The following is a 12,189-nucleotide window of genomic DNA, read 5'->3' as shown; positions in this document are numbered from 1 at the left end:
AGAAATGGAGGAAAGCAAACTACTGGATATAAAGTTGAAAATCATGGTTATAAGGTTTTTTGAGAATTTTCTAGGAAAGGCCAATAAATTTAGTGAGACTCTCAATTATATGAAAAAGGACCAACTAGAAATTAAGTATACACTGACTGAAATTTAAAAAAATAATATACAGAAAGAATAGAGGATTGCAAAAATCAAGTCAAAGATTTGAAATACAAAGAAGCAAAAAACACTCAACCGGAAAAACAAAAAGAAAAAAGAATCCAAAAATATGAAGATAGTGTAAGGAGCCTCTGAGACAACTTAAAGCATATCAACATCTGAATTATGGGAGTGCCACAAGAAGAGAGAGAGCAAGATACTGAAACCTATTTGAAGAAATAATGACAGAAAACTTCCCCCACCTGGTGAAAGAAATAGACTTAGAAGTCCAGGAAGCACACAGAACCCCAAACAAAAGGAATTCAAAGAGGACCACACCAAGATACATCATAATTAAAATGCCAACAGCAAAAGACAAAGAGAGAATATTAAAAGCAGCAAGAGAAAAACAGTTAGTTACCTACAAGGGAGTACCCATACGACTGTCAGCTGATTTCTCAATAGAAACTATGTAGGCCAGACAGGAGTAGCAAGAAATATTTAAAGTGATGAATAGCAAGAATCTACAACCAAGATTATTCTACCCAGCAAAGCTATCATTCAGAATTGAAGGTCAGGTAAAGAGCTTCACAGATAAGAAAAAGCTAAAGGAGATCATAACCGCCAAACCAGTATTATATGAAATGCTGAAAGGTGTTCCTTAAGAAGAGGAAGAAGAAGAAAAGGGTAAAGATAAAAATTACGAACAACAAATACATATCTATCAACAAGTGAATCTAAAAATCAAGTGAATAAAATATTTGATGAACAGAATAATCTGGTGAATATAATAGAATCAGGGACATAGACAGGGATTCAACTGACAATCCTCAGGGGGAAAGTGTGTGTGGGGTGCAGGAAGAACTGGACAAAAATCATACACCTATTAATGAGGACAATGGAGGGGCAGTAAGGGCTTAGTGTGGGGTGGAAACCGGGTGGAGGAGAGCTATGGGGCAGGGGGTGGGGGGGAGGGGGGAACAACTGTAATAATCTGAACAATAAAGATTTTTTTTTTAAAGAAGAGAAACATGTTGGGGCACGTGTGGGTACTAATCCTAAAAGAAAAGAGATAAGAATTGAGAAAATGTTTAAAGACTTTTCTGTTTGTCTTGAGGTGTATTTCACTTAGGCCTATATCATTTGTCTCTGTGTAGAGGAATAGAAATAAATAAAAAGTTAAGCAAATGGTAGCTTCCATGAATAATAAAGATAATCCAGGTCACTTCATAAGCAATAAAGTTGTTTTGCTGTCATGATCTGAATAAATCTCAATTCCCACGTGTAGCAGATCTTTTTATCATCCCTTTCTAAACTCTAATGCAGATATGTGGTATCAGCCTCAAATTCACTTGAGAATATGTACATATTTAGAGAACATAGAGTGCATTTCAAAAGACACCAAGATTATCAAAATTACTATAAAAATGCAATGCATATTTTATTTCATGCCCTGAAATATCTGCCAATAAATTCATTGTTATCTCCTACAAATTAACTCTGGCTTTATTCTCATCCACATATTCTCTGCTGATCTTCAAACTTGATTATAAATTCTTGAGATAAACACATATTTTCAAATATTCAGAACATATCATAGTAAAACCCCAATACATTTTATTTGCAGCTTTCTAGTTTATCATAGATTAGGTAGCATGTATGAGATTTTATGTTTTATTTCATTTACTTATTTAAACATAAGTTTGTGGAGTTTTCTTGAAGAGTCTAAACACTAGCAATAATCAAACTTACAACTGAAAGTGAATTCTGGAAAGTTGTGAGCATTTGTTTTCAAATTATAATTGGTCATAATCTCAGAAGTTGATTTAAAAACTCACAAATTTGAAGTCTATAATCCATTTAGGTCTATACATGTGCTCGTGTGTGAGCCATCTTAAGAGAATGAATATCCATTTACTGCATAATTTGTCCCAATGTTTAAACTTCCCCATTGATCAGAAACAAATTGTTATTTCATTGGTTTTCCAAATTTATCTAAAATGAACAAATGTTGAAATATTTCCTATAATAAGAGTACAGGAAGCCAAATACTATAAGCATTCTTTCTTCAGAGATAACATTTACCTTTGCTAAGAATGATCATTTTGGCCACCAAAGAGAAGAAAATCAATGCAGCTGATTTTGCTTTAGCTGCACATAATCCAATTTGGGTTGTAAGTACAAATATCTGTCCCACATGGGCAGGGATCAATTTCATCTTTACACTTTATGAAGCAGGTATCATTTTCATCCGTGTGCTCATTCATTTATTTGAGAAATCATTTTGAGCTCCTATTGCAAGGAAACATAAACAAGAATTACACATTATCCTCAAGGAGCTTACAATGTAATAGGATGGATAGAATATATTTTCAAGTAATAATGGTGAATGTCAATACAGTATAACCACTTTAGAAGAAATACCTGTAAAATGCTAAGATGTTGGGAGATTATAGCTGGGGGAATTGAAAGAAAATTCAAGGGAGAGATATACATTTGAGCCTACTAGAACAGCGTTTTTCAACCGCTGTTCCGCGGCACACTAGTGTGCCGCGAGATGTTGCCTGGTGTGCCGTAGGTGCAGACAAGACAAGAATTTTATAATTTTTCACTATTTTGTTTACTTAATATTTCATAATAAAGTAATTATAAAATACTTTCTTTGTGTTTATTTGATTCCTATTCAAGAGAATTACTTTATATATAGTCAATATAGGCACAGAGTTAAATTTTTTAACTTTTTCTAATGGTGGTGTGCCTCGTGATTTTTTTCATGAAACAAGTGTGCCTTTGCCCAAAAAAGGTTGAAAAACACTGTACTAGAACATCTAGGAATGTTTGACAGTAACATTGGAGGGGAGGTTGTCTTCCAGAAATATAAGTAAATTTTATCTGCTATAAACATATTTAGGATTTAGTCAATTAGGTAAAGGGATACTTTTAGAGAAGATATGGGAAATGAGGCCAGAAAGATAAAATTAGTCAGAGAGAAGTTTGAAATGGGAAGTAATGAGTCCTTGCCAATAATTCCTACATTTTTTTCTTTAATGGACCTTAATGATTGGATAGTTCAAGTAAACCCTCAGTAGCACATTTTTTAAGCAGCTCAGTCAATGAATTGTTTCATTGAATAAGCGGATCAATTTGTTTTGGTATTTTGCATTGCAGTGATTTATAAAGAAGAATCAATTTAGCCTTTTAGTTGATTGAAGTCTTCAGGCATTTATTATAAACACACTGAATAAGGTTCAATCATTTTTAAATGATATAAGATACTATAAATGTAATACCTAATACCTAATACCTAAACTATACAACATCATATCGATATATAATCTGAATCAGTTACTAGACCTAGATTATTTTTTTCTTTGCATATAGTAACACTATGAACAAATGCTATATTTGAAAATGCTGTATTTGAAAATTTACCTCATTATCCAGTATATGAATACCAATTTGAATTTTGGGAGATTTCACCTGTTTAGGTTAGGCTTGAATGAACCATGAGTTGAATGCTTTACATAATATGTCTATATGGATATAAAGTCATACAATTTCTTAGGAGGTTAAGCTATCCATTAATTACGATATCATAATAACTCAATTTGTCCTATTTAAAAATTTTAGAGGGTGTTTCTTCTGGGACAAAATGAATCTTGTTCTTTATTTTTCCCAATTAGCTTTGCCCTTTTCTAAATAAAAACAAACAAACAAGCAAATTCCAATCAGCAAGCAACAATGACAAAACAGACAAATAACTCTATGCCTGTTTGGAAAGCTTGCTCACTCGAGTGATGAGAAGATGGTGAGGAGAACGGATGTGACAGATGAACACAAATTCTTCCTTTCCAAAGGAAAAGCAATAAAATCAATGCTTTTCTGAGTCTGGGTCAATATGCAGTGATGTCTCTAAGATAAAAAAACAAACAAACTGGTATTGAAAATGCCTTTAGGGTAAGGGAGCTATCACTTAATTTTTCATCTGTAAAATGAGGATAACTGTTTACTTCACAGAATTTTAGTAATTCACTCAACAGGTATGATAGTAAAAGAAATTGCCTCATCACTCTATACCTTTTCATAGTACCTCTAATTTTGGTTGAATAGTGTGGGGCGAAAAAGGTATTTCCACATCCTAACCCCTGGAACCTGTGACTGTGACTTTATTTATTTATTTTTTTCAAAGAGTCTTTGCAGATATAACTAAGATAAGTAAAATAAGAACCTTAAAATGAGATCATACTAGACTTACGGTGGACCCTAAATCCGATGATGTGTCCTTAAAAAAGAAAGAGACTTAGACACAGAGACACAAAAGAGGAGACAATGGGAAAAAGGAAGCAAAAATTGGGATAATGAATCTGAAGAACTAAGGAACACCAAAGAGCGCTGGCGGTCACCAGGATTTAGGAAAGGGGCAGGGAATGAATTCTCCCTAAGAGCCTCCCAAAGGAATTGATCCAGTCAACATCTTGACTTTAAACTGTGTGAGAATAAATTCCTATTGTTGTAAGGTACCACGTTTGTAGTATTTGTTATGTCAGCCCTAAAAAACCACAGTACCTGAAATTGCCAAGACATTGATCCTATGAACATGGCTACTGGATTTCAATTTGATGATGGGTTCTTCTTTCTACCTCCACCCTAAATTTGGAGCATTCTTCATTGAAATATTTTGAGACTTCATAAATTATTATTATTATTATCCCTTTATTGTAAGAACAGTTATGTCTTCCTTTGACACTTACATTTTTTAGAATGAGTTTTATTATACATAAATATTTGAGTCTGATCTAGTACTTTCAAGCTCTAGCTTGAGTCCTAGCTGTGCATTTTATTATCTTCCTAAAATCTCAGACTCAAGGTAGTAATATTGCACTCATCTTCTCTCATGCACTCCTTCCCCAAATTTCCTTCTTCTGATTGAACTTTTTTGTACTTACTCCCTTTTTTACCGCAACTACTGAGTCAAAACCCCATTTTTGTTCCTCTGTTCTTCTCATATTTGCAGTAGAGTTGAACACTAATATATGAAAATATATCCTTTATCTTCAACTCCACTGTGTATCTTTTCATCTATTCTATTGCCATCACCTGAGCTAGGTAATAATGATCTCAGGCATACGTTATTTCCAAGTTACTCTGACTGTCTTCAGGCCTCCAGCTTCTACTCCATTCTATCTTGTCCTATGTATAATCATCTTATTATGGTTCTTCTCTTCTCAAAATACCTTCTTGTCTCTTCATTATCATTATCTTCCAGAGAAATCAATGGTCTTAACTCTCACAATCAGACCCACTCAGGGATGTTCCCTCTTTCTGGGAGTCCATTCTGATCAATGTACACAACTGAATGTGTTTGCATTCTGCATTTAGGCCTTTGTTGATATTGCTCTCTTGGCTTTTAATACTTGCTTATCTTTCACTGGCCTCTCCAAATTTCAACTTTGAATCAGGTCTTATTTTCTCCAGTCCTGTGGTATTTGTTAATTTCCATGGAATTTAAGCATATCTTTTTTTTTTTAAGTCTACAGATTGTTTTGTGACATTTATACTACTTTGCTTTACTTAAGTTTTGTTATTTACAGTTGTTGTCCTTATAAATATATTAAAATATGTTAGGGTTTATTAATAAATGTATCTTTAAAATGTTTTCAATAGACCCTTTTTAATACTATACAATCATACATTCACTGAATGCCTAGTATATAACATTTTGACAATTTAACTCTTTGAGTTTGTTCTTTTTTTTTCAATTGGCAGAAACATTGGTGTGTATATAGTTATGGGAGTTGAGGAGAGAGAGGGGGAGATGGGAGAGAATGCACATTGTGCAAAGAAAGCAGGGAAAGGAACGTGTTATGTCCACTAACATTAATTATAGTAAAAGGTTTGATAACTAATTTCAGAAAGAGTACTCTGATTTCTTCCTTGGCTCTGAGACAGTCCAATTTCCAATGCAGAGGCAGTTCTGTCTGTTTGGCAGATTGTTTGAGCTGGAATTAAATGTGCACAGCTGGTACCATCTGCTGCAAATTCTTTAATTCTTGTTATCTCTCAAACAGCTTTTGGTTTTGTTTTATTCATAATTCATTTATGGAGGATGAGGAATACCTATTGGGCTCTTAATAATGGGTTCTTAATGGATGTATTGCTGGTTCTCAGATGAGTAGCAGACAGTAGTACTCTGGTTTATCAATATTGCTAAGAATATCTACTTAGTTCATTGATGACTAGACGGGCTTATGAACTAAAACCAAGGCTAGTTTTAAGTAATCCAATGGAATCGTTACTTAAGATTATATAGTTTAATGATATTGTTTGAAATAGTTCTTATGTTTTTATCAAATTTTTAAAATTTATTTTCTTGTTTATTTCACAATTAAAGCCTAGAAATTTTGAATAATTACCTAGACAGCAGACAAAAGCAGAGAAACCTAGAGTTTATTCTTAACCCCTCTCTGTCCCTCACCTCTTCCAAAATTTGTTTTTCAGTGTCTCTCACCTCAGTATCTTCCTTTGAATTTCAGCCTGACTTTGTGTGGGTCTCACATGTCATACCCCAGGCCAATTTAGTGCATTGTCTACTGAGGATTTAGAGTCATCTTTCTGAGACATAATACTAATTAGTCTTTCTTCTTAAAATTCTCTAATGTCTAGATGTTTTCTTCAAAAATATATTTGAAAAATCTACCAGTTTCCGTTGCTCCTTTTCCCTGACATTTATTCTACTTCTATTCCCACTTTGCCTGGGAAACAGCAAACCAAAATTCAGGTGCCTTTGTTATTATTGTTGGATTCATTTCTCATTCTCCTGGGTTTGAACAAAATGGCCTTCTTCGAAGTTTTTGTAGAAATTTGTGCATAAGCCTGTTGGAACATTTATTGTCATCCCCCCCCCCCTTTAGTTTTTGTATTAATGTTTGCAGTCCTGATGGACAGAGTGTATTTCCCCCCACCTTCAAAACTTCAAATACTAGTATAGAACCCTGCAATATTGGACATTTGATAAGTCATTTAATGGATGAATGGATGGTTTAACAACTACATCATTAATGGTCTTGGCAGAAAAGGATTCATTTCATAGTGAATAAGTAGAGGTCCCCTTATAAATGAAGCAAGGAAGTTATTTTAATTTGGTAACAGACACAAAAACACATATTAAAAACATCATTGTTTCTCGTTTTATTTTAAAATTATCTTCAAGGAATTTGACCCTAATCAATGAAAGGTTTTAAACATCTTCAATCAATGGAAACGAGGGCAGCCAGGGGAGTTGCTTGGGCTGCTTAGGACTAAATTTAGTTTAGTATTGACATAATTCATGCTGGTTGGTTCTCTTTACTTGCTACTCTGCACTGAGGCAAGCCGTTGGCTTTTCCTTTACTCTGAGATTTGTCTGATCTGGCGTCGATAAGATATATTATGCTCAGGGCATCCTGCTAAAATGCAGAAAAAAATATGGGGAGGCTTTGTCAGACCAATACATCGTGTAAATGTCTGTTCCAAAGAATGTACAATAGTACATGGGAGGAGAAGATGTGCAGGAAATACAGCAAGGTTTCTGGGATTCTAGAAGTCATGTTGAAAACCTATTTATGGCATGTTGAGAAGCTTGCTGGCCATACTGCAAAACACTAGAGAGAGAAGTTAGGACATAAGGCTTTTTCTGGCAAATCATGACTTTGTGTTAGTCAAATTCTGACAATGTTAAAAGGTGATCGCTCGGGAAGTGACATTTGTATTTTTCTGTACCATCTATGGGTGAATTTTTAAGATTTTGGTGTACATCAAAACGACCTGACAACCTAATGTATCACAAGGAATGGGAGCAAGGCTCCTGCATTCTATCTTATTTTATTTTACTTTAATATATTTTATTGATTTTGTACAGAGAGGAAGGGAGAGAGAGAGAGAGTTAGAAACATCGATGAGAGTCATTGATCAACTGCCTCTTGCACACCCACTACTGGGGATATGTCGGCAACCAAGGTACATGCCCTTGACAGGAACCAAACCAGGGACCCTTCAGTCCCCAAGCCAACGCTCTATCCATTGAGCCAAACCGGTCTCGGTGGCTCCTGCATTTTAAACATGCATCTTTATAGCAGTGGTTAAACGAGGATACTGAATTTCACATAGGTCAATTTTCCCATGAAGGAGAATAGACATCTCCCACCCAGGTTTACTCAAATAAGCTTTTGGGTGTCAATGGCTATTTAATGAGTGGAAAACAGGTGTAAAAATATTAAAGAAAGCCGTAACCGTTTGGTTCAGTGGATAGAGCGTCAGCCTGCGGACTGAAGGGTCCCGGGTTCGATTCTGGTCAAGGGCATGTACCTTAGTTGCTGGCACATCCCCAGTAGTGGGTGTGCACGAGGCAGATGGTCGATGCTTCTCTCTCATTGATGTTTCTAACTCTCTATCCCTCTCATTTCCTCCCTGTAAAAATCAATACAATACATTTTTTAAAATTAAAAAAAGTATTAGAGAAAGAAAACACACACCCACTTTTACAATGAATTCAACTGAAATATATATGTAAAGATTTCCCTCAATAGAAATTACAATACTGGATTTTCGGGATGCTGTTATAATATCCGAAAATCACTTATCAGCTAACATACTTGCTGGAAGAGCTAGAACAACAGGGAAAGAGCATGTCATTGACAAGTAAGTTATGTTGCTGCTCAGACCAACAGTTCTGCATCAATTATTTTGCTGTTATAAAACTTGCATGCAGAAGAATCCTGAAATTGATCATCTTCATAGAGGAGCACAGAGAAATGTTTAATGCACCTGTAAGCTTTTATTTCCTTTTCCTTTGCAGAGCAAACCAGTGTTTCATTCAGAAGTGGTATGTAATCAAAAGCTATTGCCATTTACATCTAACAAACTTACAGTGTGTTAATTTGTTAGAAAATTAATGAGTGCAGAATGCTAAAATATCACTGACTTCTACATGTTGCATTTAAATGTTGTGTACGTGAGTAGCTCTATCAACTCTTCTATATATATTTTATAGGCTATCTATGCGATTCTAACATGGCAGTTTTTCAGTATTGTGCATATATCATAACAATAATAGAAGTATTTGTCTCAGTTATTCATAAATATGGGAGAAGACTTTTTAAAAATATAAAAACTATATTTGTATTGATTTCAGAGAGGGAGAAGAAGAGGGAGAGATAGAAGCATCAATGATGAAAGAGAATATTCCATCGGCTGCTTCCTATGCCCCACACTGGGAACTGAATCTGTAACCTGGACATATGCCTTGGTCAGGAATTGAACCAGTGACCTCTTGTTTCATAGGTCGATGCTCAATCACTGAGCCATGCTGGCTAGGTGAGAAAACCTTTTTTGAATCAGAACTTCTTAAATATGTGAGGGCATAATTGCTTAAGTATCATTCAAAATAGTTGTTTCAAAAAGCAGTACATATGTTCTATATTTTAAACAATTTTTTGAGCCTCAAATAGTAGCTATTAACATCAATTTTTCTATGGTGGAATAGGATCTCTGATGTGACTCATGCTTTGGTTGACAAGGAGATTGAATTCAAATTGCAGCTCAAATCTCATAACAGTATAGGGTCTTCAGACTTGCTTATCTTTCACTCTCACTCTAGTTAGATGATTTAGACACGATATTATTGGGTATTATTCAGATATTACTCTAGCCTGCGTATGACTCCTGTCTAACCAGCATGCACGTAATAGCTTTTGAGATACTTATTTTAAACAATAATTTTTGTTTTTGAATGTTTTTGCTTTTATTTTTCTATTCATATCATATAATCTCAACTGTTATGTTTTTATTTATAATTAGACCAGTATTATTTTATCTTTTCCATCACCATTTATCCTCCCTATCCCCTCTTCCAACTCCACCCATCCCCTTTCCCCCTGCAATCACCACATTATTGTGCGTGTCCAGGAGTTTCTTTTTTTTTTTAATTACACTTTTATTTCTTTTCCAGTTATTATCTCTCTCTCCTTGTCAATAGTCTTTATAGAGCTGTCTGTCAGGATTTTCTGGAGATCCTTAGACATACATGGACACAGGACTTAGCTTTGTTCACTGCGACTTACTTTAAATTCTTTGAATCTTGGACAGTGTCAAAAAGTCTTGAAAATATGGCTGTGAATGAATTCCCACCACATAGAATTTTTAAAAAAATATATATTTTATTGATTTTTTACAGAGAGGAAGGGAGAGGGATAGAGAGTTAGAAACATTGATGAGAAAGAGAGAGCTGGCAACCAAGGTACATGCCCTTGACCGGAATCGAACCTGGGACCCTTTAGTCCTCAGGCTGATGCTCTATTCACTGAGTCAAACCAGTTAGGGCTACACAGAATTGTTTATTTACTGGTCCTTCACATTTCTAGTCTATTTTTTGTGTGTGTGTGTGTGTGTGAGTGACCCCAGTATCTCTAGAGCTCTTTAATTAATTTACATTTTGTATCTGCTAATCAGAATTGATTTTTATTGCTTATCTCCACAATAGTAACAGGTCTGTAATGCCTACAAGGTCAAGATGGCAAATAAAAAAATAAATACATAAATAAATAAAATAGTCTTAGTTTGAAAAGTCCTCTGTTTTCATTTAAGGTTCCTCTCCCCTCCCCCCCCCCCCACACACACACACTTAGCATAATGTTCTCCTAAGCCAATAAGAGAAAGATAAGTACCATAGGATTTCACTCTTATGTGGAATTTAATGAACAAACTAAACTACTAAGCAAAATACAGACAGATTAATTGATAGAAAGCAGGCAGACAGTTCTGGTTGTGTTTGTGTGTGTCCATGTGTGTGGGGGAGGGTGAGGTGTGGTTGGGAGAAGGGTGAAGTATTGAACCAAAGAGAGAGAGAAGAGAGAGGGAGAGAGAGAGAGAGAGAGAGAGAGAGAGAGAGAGAGAGAGAGAGAGAGAGAGAGAGAGAGGGAGAGAGAACTCATGGACATGGACAACAATATGATAATTGTGGAGTAGGGAGAGGGAGGAAGTGGAAGAGGGGATAGAGTGGATAATGGTGATGGAAAAAGTAGAATAAAATTATATATATTGCTTTCACTTGAAACCTTAAGTTAGATATAAATTAGATGCAAAAATTAATCTGGGCTTCAATGGGGCCATTTTCTTTTTTTAATAGACATGTTCAATATCAACTCTATTATTCAAAGCACTCTCATAGTCACTGGTTATTACTGAACACACTATCACACCCACAGCTCTTAGCTTCTATTCCCTTTGCCATCATAAAGGCACCCTCCCTTGGAATGGATATGGTGCACATTCTCCAGCTCCAGAGCTTATTGCTAGCTCCTCTGGGGATGAAGGAGGTGGCCGGGTGGCAGCACAGGGGCACGACTGCTGGAAGGTGTGGACTGGAAGGACCCTGCAGTGCTGACTCTACTGCACAAACCACCTTCCCTGGTCATCACTCCTTCCTACCTCGCTGCCTGGACACGTTTGTTCTTCCTTTCCTTAGATAGTTTATGTCATTTAAAATAAGTTCTTTTAAGGGTCATATAATGTATTTGAAATAAGGCAGACAATGAGCATAAACATGTTGTGTATATTTATGTTAAATGAATACAAATCGACTTCATGCCCTAGCTGGTTTGGCTCTGTGGGTAGAGTATTAGCCTGCAGACTGAAGGGTCCCAGGTTTGATTTTGATCAAGGGCACATGCCCGGATTACGGGCTCGATTCCTAGTAGGGGATGTGCAGGAGGCAGCTGATCGATAATTCTCTCTCATCACTGATGTTTCTCTCCCTCTCCCTTCCTCTCTGAAATCAATAAAAAATATTTTTAAAAATTGATTTTATAATTGAGTCATTTATCTGATTTTTATCTTTTTTTTTAAGTCCTATGGTATTTTTTTGTTTGTTTTGTTTAAAGTATTACAGATGTCTCCTTCCACCCCCTCCATTGGCCCCTCCCCGGCCACTCCCACCCCCCAGGACAAGCCCCCACTGCCCCAGTGTCCATGTCCATTGGTTATGCTAATTTTTATCATTTTTATAATTCACAC

Source organism: Pipistrellus hanaki (assembly GCF_964339955.1).
Source record: "Pipistrellus hanaki genome assembly, chromosome: 17".
NCBI classification, from domain to species: Eukaryota; Metazoa; Chordata; class Mammalia; order Chiroptera; family Vespertilionidae; genus Pipistrellus; species Pipistrellus hanaki.
This window is presented reverse-complemented; position numbering follows the sequence as displayed.